This window comes from Lichenostomus cassidix, chromosome 1 (assembly GCF_008360975.1).
Source record: "Lichenostomus cassidix isolate B80296 chromosome 1, HeHo_3.0, whole genome shotgun sequence".
In the NCBI taxonomy this organism is placed as follows: domain Eukaryota; kingdom Metazoa; phylum Chordata; class Aves; order Passeriformes; family Meliphagidae; genus Lichenostomus; species Lichenostomus cassidix.
Window position 1 is genome coordinate 104,723,302 of NC_139479.1, and position 12,619 is coordinate 104,735,920.

Genomic DNA, 12,619 nt, shown 5'->3' on the forward strand with positions numbered 1-12,619 from the left:
TCTGAACACCTCTCTAAATTGAATATTGTCTTATGCACCTTGATTGTGTGTGGAAATATACTGCTTCAAGGTAAAAGGAGAGGAGTTGAATTATTATCCTGAAGGCTGTTTGTACACTTCCATGATCCACCCACTCATCTTGCCTTGAGGGCGACGTGAATTGCATGGGCTGGTCAAGAACAGAGCAAAGCAGTCAAATGCTGACTGACAAGGTTGCCCCTCCTAAGTGCTGGCTCTGAGCTCTGATCTCTGAGCACTATTGATACGGCAGTGAAGCAGAACTGCTGACGTCCCTGCTGGGCTCCACGCAGAAACCTGAACATCACCACTGCATTCACAAATTGGAGCCAGAGTTCAAGGAAGGAAACTTAAAGCAGGAATTTTCATCTTAAATGAAAGATGTTTTCGCTCTGGCTCCTATTCAGTACCGTACTCAAACATGCACCTAACTTTAAACATTAAAACCCTATTGTGTAGTGGAAGGCTAAAAGTCAGCTGTGTGATTGAACTTAGCCTGCTGAACTTAGGCCTGTATCAGGAGAGAAACTTCTAAAGCACTTCTCTTTATTAAAAATATATTTCTACCAAGAGCTGGTATGTTCCAGATATTGCAGCAGACCACATTGCTTAAAAGTTACCTCACAGTCTCAGCCTTCCTAATGACACTGTAAACCACTGGTTATCAAAGCAGATTTAATGTGTGTGCATATAGAAAATTTCATTACATAGAGAACTACCACAACTGGCCTGGCCACTCTTACTTTATTACAGAAGAAAATCAAATATGTATTTATGTGTATCTACATATCTGTATGCATTTCATTTATAAAAAACAAAGGGCAAATTCCTGACACTTGGAAAATAATTTACCTTCCCATGTATTTAAGCAGGGCAGGATTTCTCATATTTCCCATGAGCAGTTTGATCTCTTACCTGATTTCCCTCTCATTGTGGTTTAAACTTTACCCAGATTTTTCTCCCCCACATCTGGTTTTATAAAAGTGAAAACATAATTAGTTAACTGTGGCTATAAAAAGAAAAACTGTACATTTACAAAAGCATGGGTTTTTTTTTACCTTCATCTACTGGAAATGTGTCTTTATAAGTTTTAAAGCCATAATAGAATATTAACTAAAAATAAAATCGTTCATTTTCATGATCCTCATTGGTACACTTGAAACTTCTAGTAAAAATAAAATAATATGCAAAAGTAAAATTGAAAGAGCTAGGTGTGCTTAAGGAAAAAAAACCAAAACAAACAGAGGGGAAAATATGCAAAGAGTGAGTGTTAAAAATAATGTTGCTCTTAGAACTTGCCCGTGAGAGTGATGGCATTGCATGGACCAAGCCACAGATGGGCACATGGTGGGCACATCTCTGTAAGGATTCTCACCTTTGCTATATGCTGCTGCTGCAGATATAAAAGGGGCAAATCAGAGATGGAGGAACCATAGACTGTAAATTCAAAGCAATGCTTTAAAAGAAATTGAGTGGGATGGATTCTTAGCAGCCTAGTTCACATGTAATAGATACCCTTGTGTAAATTTTCCTTATTTTCCACTGAAAAACTTTTCCCAGCAACATGAGGTGTATGTGGAGTAGGAGTGGATGGCTGAGTCAAGTTCATTGGAAATGGAGTAGTGAAGAAACAAAAATATTATACCTGGGGAGGTACAGTGGAACAGGAAATCAGCTTTGGAAGCATTTTCCTATAAAGGGGATGCTGTCAAATTGTTGACCATCACTGGAAAGTCATCCTCTGTCTCTAGTACTGGTTCACAAAGGCAAAGTACTACCCAACCTTATGGATACCTATGTATGCCATCCATGTGGCATGCACGTGGATACATGGAAATAATGCTGAAAAGCCCTAGACATACAAATCCTTAAACCCTTTGGAAGCTCTGGTTTAGATGTGGGCAGAGACATGACCCTTTTCTCCCTCAAACCTCTGAAGTCACATTCTGAATCCAGCATGGACAAATCTCCACCCTAGGCTGCAAATTAATTGAGCCAAAAATTGAAGGAGAGGGACCCACATTTCACCTATTCCACAGGCATGAAAGTTTGGGAGGTGGAGGAGGAGGGGGAAGGCTTCCTGCTCTGCCAACTAGACCACTCTGTGAACACTTTCAAACAACACACCTTCAAATCCTTGTCTAGACATGGCCTTATGCAAGCGAGAGATAAGAATCAGCCCCTGAATGGGTGTTTTGTTATATAACCACCCATGAGGCACGGGGAGTTAAACATTTGCAGTAGTTTGTAACATTCCTAAAGCATTACGTTTGCAGCAAAGTGGATTATCTTGTCTCATTTTTCTCTGATGAACAATCAACTTCCATTTGACACATGAATTTATTATGCTTGGGTTAGACAAACTAAGCCTTAATAAGCTGCAGTTAAAAACCTCACTTTGCTTTTGTGGAGGGAAAATTCAGCTCTTAGGTTGCCTGACAGGGGTATGAAAATGAAATCAGGCTTCTCTACCCTCGTCCAGCACAGGTTGGATGTCTATATACCAAAGATGCGATTTTTTTTTTAAAAATAGGTTTTGCTAGACATTTGATTGCTTTGTTGGAACAGTTCCACAGTATCTGACTGAGCTGACCTCCAGATGTATCTCCTCCGGGGCATTATGTTCTGTTTCACATTATCAGCTGCATGCTCCAAAGGTTAGGTTGTGAGAGCTTGGGTGGGGCTTTTAACTCCTTCTTCCATCCCAGCGTGCCTGTTCTCCTGTTCTCCCATGGTTTATGCTACCCAACAGTGAAAGAAACGCAGTACAAATTCAGCTTGATTTAATAATTGCAGTCATGATTTATGTGCAATGGTGTCACTTCAGTGAACATTGATTTGATAGATAATGGAAAGCATGTGCCTGGCTTATTTGGAAAGTTTATTCGACACTACAGATTCTTGAAGGAATGTGCAGAAACTCCTAAATATATGGAACAAACTCACCTGGTGTAAATCAGGTGTCTGAATTGACAAGAGCTATAATGGGTAAGGCAGTAATTAGTATGCATAACTATTTCAAGGTGAGTAAAGTAATACAGTTCCAGCGCCCGGAGTGTCATTGATTTACGCCAGCTGAGGATATGGCCCGTAGAACTGACAAGAAATGGCTATGCCTACTAATTACTGAAGCTGCTAATGTATTTCAGCTGGTACTAACTGGTTTTATGTCACTGGAAAATTACAGAAGTGGTAGCTCTTGCAGATCAGACACCTATAAGTTTGTGCAGTTTTTTTGGTTAAATGGTCAGAAAAGCGAGGCTGCAGTTTGTGTGGTGACTGTTCTTGTTGACATTAAGCCCTGCTTGACACACTGATCAGACTTCTCACCAGCTTGGGCATCATCCCCACTGTTTTCACTGTCTTCTTCCCAGACTGAGGCAGGATGAAATGCTGATTTTTTGGTTAGCCTTCTGGCATAGTGTGATGAGGCACTTAGGATGCTTTTGACGCTGTTACAGTTTCAGGTGGTCACTCAGAAAGAAGCAGCTGGTGAGTGCAGAAAACTTCCATACTTGGTATTTGCTGTAGTTGATAAGAAGCAAGAGCTGAAAATGTGTGGGAAGTACTTTAGACTCAATGGGCTCAGATGGTTTCTAATTTATGTAGAGGGTGTTGAGGGTTATACTGCATGCCATATTTTGTCCTGTCAGATTTATGTCTCAGATCACTTCAGTCACAGGTATGTCTTTCCAAGGATTCAAATCATCACTGAAGGTAAAAGCCCTCACAAACATGAGGACACCACAGTCCTTCACAGCATGGCCATAGGGCGAGCAAGCATTCTTTCCCAGCTTCTGTTTTGTTCAATTCAAGGCCTGGGAGTGATTTGAAATGCAAGAGTGGCTTTTTTTATTCCTGGATCATGTTTCTTTGGAACGTCATTGGTAACTGTTGGCCTTACTGCCAGTGGGACTTGACCATGCAAGAACATTTAGAAGGATTTTAAAGACTGAGATCTCTGCCCTGGCTTTACTCCACTGCCACAGTAACAGTGAAACTCCCTGGAAATGTTCAGGCTCTAACTCAGGCATTTTTCATATATTTGCATCCTCAGCATATACAATATTGTGGGAAATAACTAAATCTTTGTTTTTACTTTCCTGAGAGGAAGTTCCTTTAGTAGTTTTGGGCTGGAAGACAAACAAGTGAGCCCAAGACTGTTCATGTACAGGGAGTAACTTTTATTTACATAGTCAGTAACCCTGGAAAATAGATGGTTACAGAAACATGTGGGCAACTCCTTCACCCTCCATTCCCAGTTCAGTGCTATTGCATGAAAGCCACATTAACTCTAAAGCTCAATGTAGTTCATGTGGTAAGAACTGGACAGGAAAATTCTCTTTAAAGAAATAGAGTTACAAATCTAACAGTTGCTATTCTCAAGACTAGAAAATCCTGTCCAGAAGCTAACCAAAAATTAGAAGTAAACATTTCTGAACCTTCCTGTGACCTGTGCTAGAAAAATATAAATGAAGAGATGAGCTAATGAGGTTGTGATTATTTTATTTCTTTCACAGTCTAAACCAAAACCTAATTTTAGTTGTGACAACTATCTTTGTGCTAATATCTCTTTTTCTTCCAATTGACAGGCTCTGTTGTGTTGTAATGTTAATCCATTTTGACAATACAGACAGGATATCTTCATAAAAAACAGACCTTAACAAGACTTCTTATTGACCTTTACCACATAGCTAGGTTATTTTCATAATTCACCTTGATTATCCTCACTTCAGCTATGAGGAGCCACAGTACCTTAGGAAAAAAGTCAACTAAAACTACTAATAAAAAAATCATTTCGGATTTAAGATACTTCTTGATTAGATGTTTTGAGTTTTAAATTACTAAGTTTGTTGCAGTTTATTTGTCTTAATATTATTCAGTGTTGCTGTGCATGCTTTTACTAACACAACTGCTAATAAATCATTATGAAAGAAGAAAAAGTATTATTTGGTATTAAGCCAGGGGTTTTTTTATCCATTTCTTTTTCTTCCTTAGAGTTATTTCACTACAGGGTTAGCTCTGGCAACATTTAGGTACCTAAACTTAAAAGAACAGATCTTGTCCAAGCTATTGCACTTGTCCATTAATTAGATCTCTCACATTATCCTTCTTCTTACATACAAAATAAATACATTAAGCCTGGTTCTTTATTGTCTACACTGTAAGTAGTCATTATGGCCATGCAAGAAAAACACAACATGAAAGGAAAAAAAAATCGGATTCGGTAGCACAAAGGATTTATTTTGAACTCACCACAATAATTACACAAGGTGGTGAGTGATGAAGAATCCAGCTCATTATTGCTAAGAAGCAGCTATCTTTTAGCTGGTACTGCATATCCTAGATATAAAGGCCCTGGTTTATTACAGTGATTATTATTAGTCCGGTTGCCAATCCAAAGATCATGTTTGATTGTCCCATGTGCAGCAGAATACTAATCTATTTCCCTTCTTCATTCTTCCTCTATGCTTGTATAGACAGGTACATTAATCTATTCTGCCAAGAGCAATCTTTTTATCTATGCAGAACTAAAATGATTCTTCCCTCTTATCAGCATCTTCCTATATGCGGAGGATAAACCAAAAATGTTTCCTCACCCCATGTTTTTGTCAGTTCTGTGCTTGGAGGGTGATCAGATCATTTTTAATTGCATACTGAGCAACAAATATCTGACATTTGCATTTGAGTGACTAAGAACTGAATTTTGTTGACAATATTAATATGCTCTTCTATTTAATGTCTATCAATTTTTAGGCGTTTAATCAGATTAACACTTTGCTGAGGACTCCCAGGAATACCTCATCCTGACAATACCTAATGCTTGTCATTCACCAGATAACACCAAGCTAAATTCCTTCACCTGAAAGATCCTGCACGCATCACGTCCCTGTGTATCCTGGGAAGGAAAGTAGCAGTGCAAATAAATCCGGCTCTTAGGGAAGAGTTTTCAAAAGACAGGATGATCCAACCAGCTTGCTGGCAAGAAAAAAGGGCAGTCCCACTCATCCCCTTCCCTTTCCTCAGGCACTGCTCTTATCTGCTGTCAAACAGACTAAGCACAGTAAAATGGCCAAGTGAATCATCTTCTGAGGGCCCAGTGACCTCACAGGAGGAATTTCACCATCATCTCTTTGGAAGGCAGGATCAAGCCTGTAGGGCTGCTCTCAAGTAATTTATCTGTGGGAGGAAGAATCTAAACTTATATGCTCCTCAGCTTGGCCGGAGGGATAGGTTTTCATGCAAAATTTTCATGAAATTGGAGGCTGTGTAAAATTTTCTTTGGACAGTGCTTGGCTGTTTGGTTCATTTCTGAGATTTAGCTTGGGCTCTAACTAAAAGAGAGACTAATGAACGAAGAGGATCTCATCTGCTTGTCAACGCATGAGTCAGGGAAGGTATGACCCAAGTGTATTTTTGGGTGACATGTTAAAGCAAAGTTCTGACCACCTTGCTCATTAAAGATCCCACTGCAGTAATTATATCTGTAAACTGTGTTAACTCTGATGGCCTGGCCAGATGCCAAGCTTAAAAATTATATTCTCCCATCTTTGTTCCAAGTGGACACTGTAGTCTTCATTTCCTCTCCTAAACAGCTCTCTTGTTCTAGGCTACTAAAAACTTCCTGTGTCTCACCACAAAGTTTCAGCACTGTAGTAGATTAGACAATTATTATATGGTTTCTGTATCAATTTGTAAAGCAAGGGAGTACATCACAACATGAAAGGCAGGATAAAAATGCAAACTACTAATACTTTTGGGCCTGCTCACTGCAATATGAAATTTGGCCAGTGGCAAAGAGTAGTTGGCTGAGAGAGTGTTGAGTTGCTCCATTAACCACTGATGTGCAACACTTCTCCCAGCATGTTTGGTGTCATGAATGCATAAATTTGACCTAAAAATCTGATCTTTGTGTACATTGTGGTACTGGCTCGGCTTTCTTTTTTAGGTCAGATTCTCCTCTGATTTATGCTGCAAGCAGTTACAAGTTCTGCACGAGAGACACTTGTGTTAAAATAACGGTGGCACTTGGGTTTTTGTACGTGTTTGGTTGCCTGTGTGGGGTCAATGCAGGAGAGCAATTTCATAAACAAGCCATCTGTGTTAAAGTTCTCCCCTGTTTGATGCCAGCACTGGGTGTTTAGAGAAACATAAGTGAAGGGCGCACCTGGAGCAGTATTTCCCCTGGTAGTATCTCCCCAGATTCTCCCTCTACAGAGCTGTACACAAAGAAACAATGCACAGAACTGTGGCATGAAGAAATGATATACAGATGTAGCTGATGCTGAAAATGTCATTTGCATAATATGGTAATATATGCATTATAGTTCCAACTACATACATGATCAAAGCATCCACTGTAAATGATAATGCAAATTAACTTTAGGCTCATTATTATTAATTGAACCTGAATAGAAATCAGATTCAGTAAAAATAGAATAAAGAAACAAACTGAAACTATGTAGGGAAACAGTCATTAATGCGATAATTCTCTCTCACTTATCACTAGGCACATGCTCCTTCTGCCTGTGTTTTTCCTTCTGCCTTCTCTGGTATGATTTCAGATGAAATTCTCCTTTATTCTGCAGTTCATGCTCTTGATTTCTCTTTTGATGTTCATGTCACTCTCTCAGCACACTTTCTTAAATGTATTATTAAGGTCTGCATGGTCTAATAGGCTGCCACTACCCTACCCTTTATTCATTCCTTTTCCAAATTAAATCAAATTTGGGCTTGAATAATGTTGATAGGGACATTTACGTAAACTAAGTTTGTTACTGCAGTAATGGGGTTGTTTTTGTGAATTAATGGGTCATTTGTTTTTAAAAACAGAACACCAGCATGTTCCTGATGTTCCTGCCCCTTCTAATAACTTTTTAATGGTGATCTTTTGTCCTCTTGTAATGGTTTCTAGTTTCTGCAGTGTCTGGAGATAAGAGGATAAAACTCTAGGAACTAGACATTATCCAGCACTGAAGTTCCTGTCCTAAAGTGGGTTTAAAATCATTTAATCATGTAATTTAATTAAATCCCAATTTTTGCTAAATATTTAAATCTGGTGAAGCTACTTTTTTTTTTTTCCTAGACAGTATTAGAGAGTGGTCTTCAGTGACTACAAAATTATTTAGCATTGATGACTCCCAACTGTAAGAAGTGCATGGTTAGTTTTCTGAGAATTAAAGCCACCATTGGGATATAAGCATCTTTTATTTCTCTGTGAATATTTGAACTTCATCATAAACCTACTTTTAGCATAGGATAATGCATTGGGCAAAAGCTGCATGCAGTTGTAGATGTAAAATAATATTAAATTTCTCCCTAAATTAAGGAAGCAAAAGAGGATAGATAAAGCTTGTGATCTCATTCCCATGAGCATTCCTGCCTGTCTCTCCTTAGTAAGATCTTAACAACTTTGTTTGGGCATTTTAGAGGAAATGCCATTTTAAGTCATAATTAATCTTATTTGTTTCCTTAGTGTTATTGTTATTTTCCTTATTACTTACTTATTATTTCCTTAGATCTTGTGATTTATTTACATGTGGCACTGTAAGAAATATTAATGAAACAGCATGTTTTTTAACAGCTTATACTATATTGATACTTATAACTGCAATGACATTGGACAGAGCTTATTATCTTTATATCGCAGGATGTGTTAGTAAATACCTAATCTCTTTCCTAAAATCATTTTAGAAAATGTGTTGAGTAGTGTTGTATTTATATCACAGTGGCTATCTTTGAACCAACATGGCCAATATGAGTATAATATATTACATATATTTATATACATATATATACAGAGAGAGAGTGTGTGTGTGTATATATATGTATATATACTCTGATCCAATATTGTCTACATCACCTACAGGGAGCAAAGGCAGAGTGACAACTGGAAGGCTAAAGGGAGATATTTTTTCCCTGTCCCTTGATGGCTACTCACACTTTTACCCTGCGGTATTTCACATGTTCTCACCCTGTCTCCTTCAAGGGAGATGCATGCAAGTAAAAGCTGAAACTTTTTTCCCATTGTCAAATATAAAAACATTTTGCTGGGGAAGTCCTGGCTACCAAATGTGTCTGCAGAATGTGCAGACACTAACAACAGTAGAGCATGCTCAAAAGATTGGCCTTGTCACCTTTATTCATGATAAATGACATTTTACTTCGTCTGCGCTCACTGAAGTCAGCAGGGCCTGAAGCAGAGTGTGCAGATATTGATTTTGAATCCTGGACCAGAATCTCTCACTCTTCCCAAATTCTACATTTTTCAGAAATGCTAGTCACCATTTTAACAGCTTTAAAACTGGCTGTTGCAGGTGTCTCACACTGACAGCTGCAATTTCACTGGTTCTGTGCAGCACAGGATGTCCACTCTCATTACCTTTCAAGATGCAGGAAATACAACTCAGTATTTGAATGCATAAGAAAGAATGAGCCTTTTAAAGTTCAAGGTAAGTGCCATGATTTTTAAGTCGTTGGAGGAGGAGAGAGCATTTAATGGGTCCTTTGCTTAATTTTGAAACTTGCTTTTCATTTTTAGTGTTTCCTACAGAATTCAAGAAGACTGTGGACATCAGTACATGCTGATGTATACAAATCAATTACAGACTGTTTTACTTACATGTGCTGGCTTCCCACTCCCTAAAAGCCCACTGTGAGGAGGTTCACGAATGGGAAATGAAGAACTGCCAGGCACTTGGATCTTTATTGTGAAGACTGATTGAAGAGAAGCATGCAAAACTCAAGGTGCTGCATAGAAACCTTTGACTCAGAATGGGTGGGTAACCACACAAATGATAAACAAAATAAAAATATGTAGAGAAAAAAACACGTGTTCACTGCACTCAAAATTAATCTGTTGCATTGTCTCCTGAGGCCATAATTTGCATCAGATGTTCAGCAGGATTCAAAATCTGACTAAATATTCATGTTGGCAAGAGGAAACTCTCAAGGTGTAAACCCAGGGTTTCTAAAAGTCCTACTGGAAAGGTTATACCTTCCTACATTGTAAGGCATAAGGCAATTCCTGATCATCAAGAGCAAGCATGACATTTTCCCCAAGAATATGTGTTTATTCCTTCCCTACTTCCTTACTTTCTTTAAACTTCTGCTCACTAATGGTGTGATGATGGTCTGATCTGACATGGTGATTCCTACAGCTCTAATCAGGATGGATATTCAATAACTAAATATCTTGTGATGTGCAAAAGCAGGAAAGGGACAAAGCACTCCAGGCCAAGGTCAGAAAGTCCCTGTGAGATCTATTCTAGATTACTCACTGTGTTTTCTAGTTTCACATAGCTTACTCTTGTAGAATTTTACTTGCCTGATGCCTTTCCGTTTCATGAGATTTTTTCCAGAGATTGACAATAGGTGTTTTGCTTTGAATGGCAAGCATGACAAACTCTAAAGTCATGTCCTAGATATTCTGGTAAGTGCTCACATCCTGGTATGATCTCATTTTAAGGAATGTGATTGTGATTTCCAGCATTACAAGCTGAAATCAGGATTTGGTTATATCTGCCATATACCATGTAAAATACTGTCTCTCTGAATTTCAGCTCATGCCAATACATCTTCATAGCCAATGCTGGGAAACATCACCAATTACTGTGGCTGTTTACAGAGCACAAGAACAGAATATTTAATCCTACCAGCCTCTGAGGGCAGTAAAGCTGAATTTGAACTCTAGTTAAAGTTTTGCTGATTACTCCCAACCTTTCCGGGACAAAGACATGAAGGTCACTGGAGTCATGACTTTTTTCACGTTCTGCTTGTCTTTGTCATTCCCCTAATAATGCGGAGGACTAGAAACAAGAGCTGGGTGGTGTTTTTTTCCCCCTGCCTGGAAATCTATTTAGATTAGTCACCAGCTTTTCCAGTCTACGGTCATTGAAGGTCATTTGGTTTATAGCTGAAATTCTCAATTGGAACCTCATCTTGTAATCAGAACTTAAAACCTGAGTGAGGTTTTGTATCTCCTCTGAAAGGGTAGGTTGTTGTATGATTAGCTTCAGAATGTTAAATGGACTGTCTGTGTAATGACGGGTAATTTTGGGGGGCTTAAATTGCTCTGTGAGAAGACCTGTCTTGAATAATAATACCGGCTTATATTATAAAGAACAGTATTCTAGGCTTCTCCTAAATGCTAATTCTGTTACACATTAACATTTCCTTTGCTGTAAAATGGCAAAAGGCAAGCCAGCAAGATGTAAAAATCTTGCAAAGTGCATTTTCACTTATAGACTGTTCCTAAGAGCAGGCCGTTTCCTGAAAACGTCCCTTAAATAAGCATCCACTTACAGTGGTCATCATCATACAGTCAGCATCTGCTAATAGCTGTTCCACAGCCTCAGCTGCTGGCAAACACAGAGCATTTGTTGTAATCTATAGAGTGATGGAAATGGCTGTATAGTTTTTACACGGTTTCTTTAAAAACTGTTCTTGGCCCTGAGTATGAAGCATCAGACACAGTGTAGATGTACTCCTAGGGGCTGTTCAGAAAACCTGTGCCCTGTATGTTCTTTGGTTCTGTAAGACTACTGGTGAGAATCTGAAAGCCCTTTTTAATTTTTATTGATTGATTGGTTGGTTGGTTGATTGATTGATTGATTATTTTAATGTCTCTTTGGTCCATGTGCAACTCAAACACAAATATTTACGTGTATGTGTGTGTATATATAAATAATTAAAACTGAAGGCTTCTTGAAGGAATAAATCCAACCCTGCTGTGATGTTATTGAGGATAGTATTTTGCTTCAGAAGGGGAAACAAGTTTTTAGGCCAACATCTCCAGACATACAAGTTGACCTTTGATTTCTTCATATTTATTATACTTTAGGTTCCCAGCTTCAGAGACTAACCCATGGATGGCTTTAGCAAGTTCCATCTCCCTGTTTGCCCCAGTTGCTGGTTCCCTTTCTGTGTTTGACCTCCACACAGCTGCTTGGATACGAGCAGGAGTTATCTTCCATAGGGATGGGTGTCAGACACTGCCCTGTGTACAGCCACCTTGATGAGTGTCTCCAGCTGGATGTCACCCCACAGTCCCCCAGCATCACCACCATGACCTGTGAACAGCTCATTGGTTGTTCCAGCAGGCACTGTCACTCTTACTGGCAAGCTGGGCATTTCCAGAACATCTCTGTGGGCGTGTGGTGCATCCCCAACTTGGCTGCATTCCTTAAGGAGCCTGAGTCACAACCCTTTGGACACACCTTCTTGATTCTGGGCTTGCAGGAGCTGACATCACCCAGCTCTTAATCTCTCCTCCAGAACCACTAAACTCTAAAGCCAGATCACCTTTCTCCTTTATCTTCTTTAGCCACTCTACAAACAGAGCTCCTTTTAACTGATTACTTTTATGTATTCTCTTTACACAGATTAAAAAAAGTTCCATGGATTTCAAAACTGTTCACTCCAATAGATTCCAGCTCAGCAAGTCCACCACCTTCCCAGACATTGCAGACATCAGAAACATGAATGCATCCCCACTCTTCATGGTTTTTAATATACTGGGATCCAAATTATGCTGCTGTTGCTTCACATCTCTCTGATGCAAAGATGATAGAAAGCTCCTGTAACTGGATGTCTGGAAAAA

At 39.0% G+C, this 12,619-nt stretch overlaps 1 long non-coding RNA gene across 1 annotated transcript; it reads left to right on the forward strand.

Moving 5' to 3' along the window:
• Positions 1 to 3,204: 3,204 nt before the first annotated feature.
• LOC146445483 (uncharacterized) lies at positions 3,205 to 11,666 on the forward strand. Its single transcript, XR_014852192.1, has 3 exons — positions 3,205 to 3,510; positions 9,336 to 9,470; positions 9,560 to 11,666. It is a non-coding gene; the product is annotated as an uncharacterized LOC146445483 (long non-coding RNA).
• Positions 11,667 to 12,619: the final 953 nt, after the last annotated feature.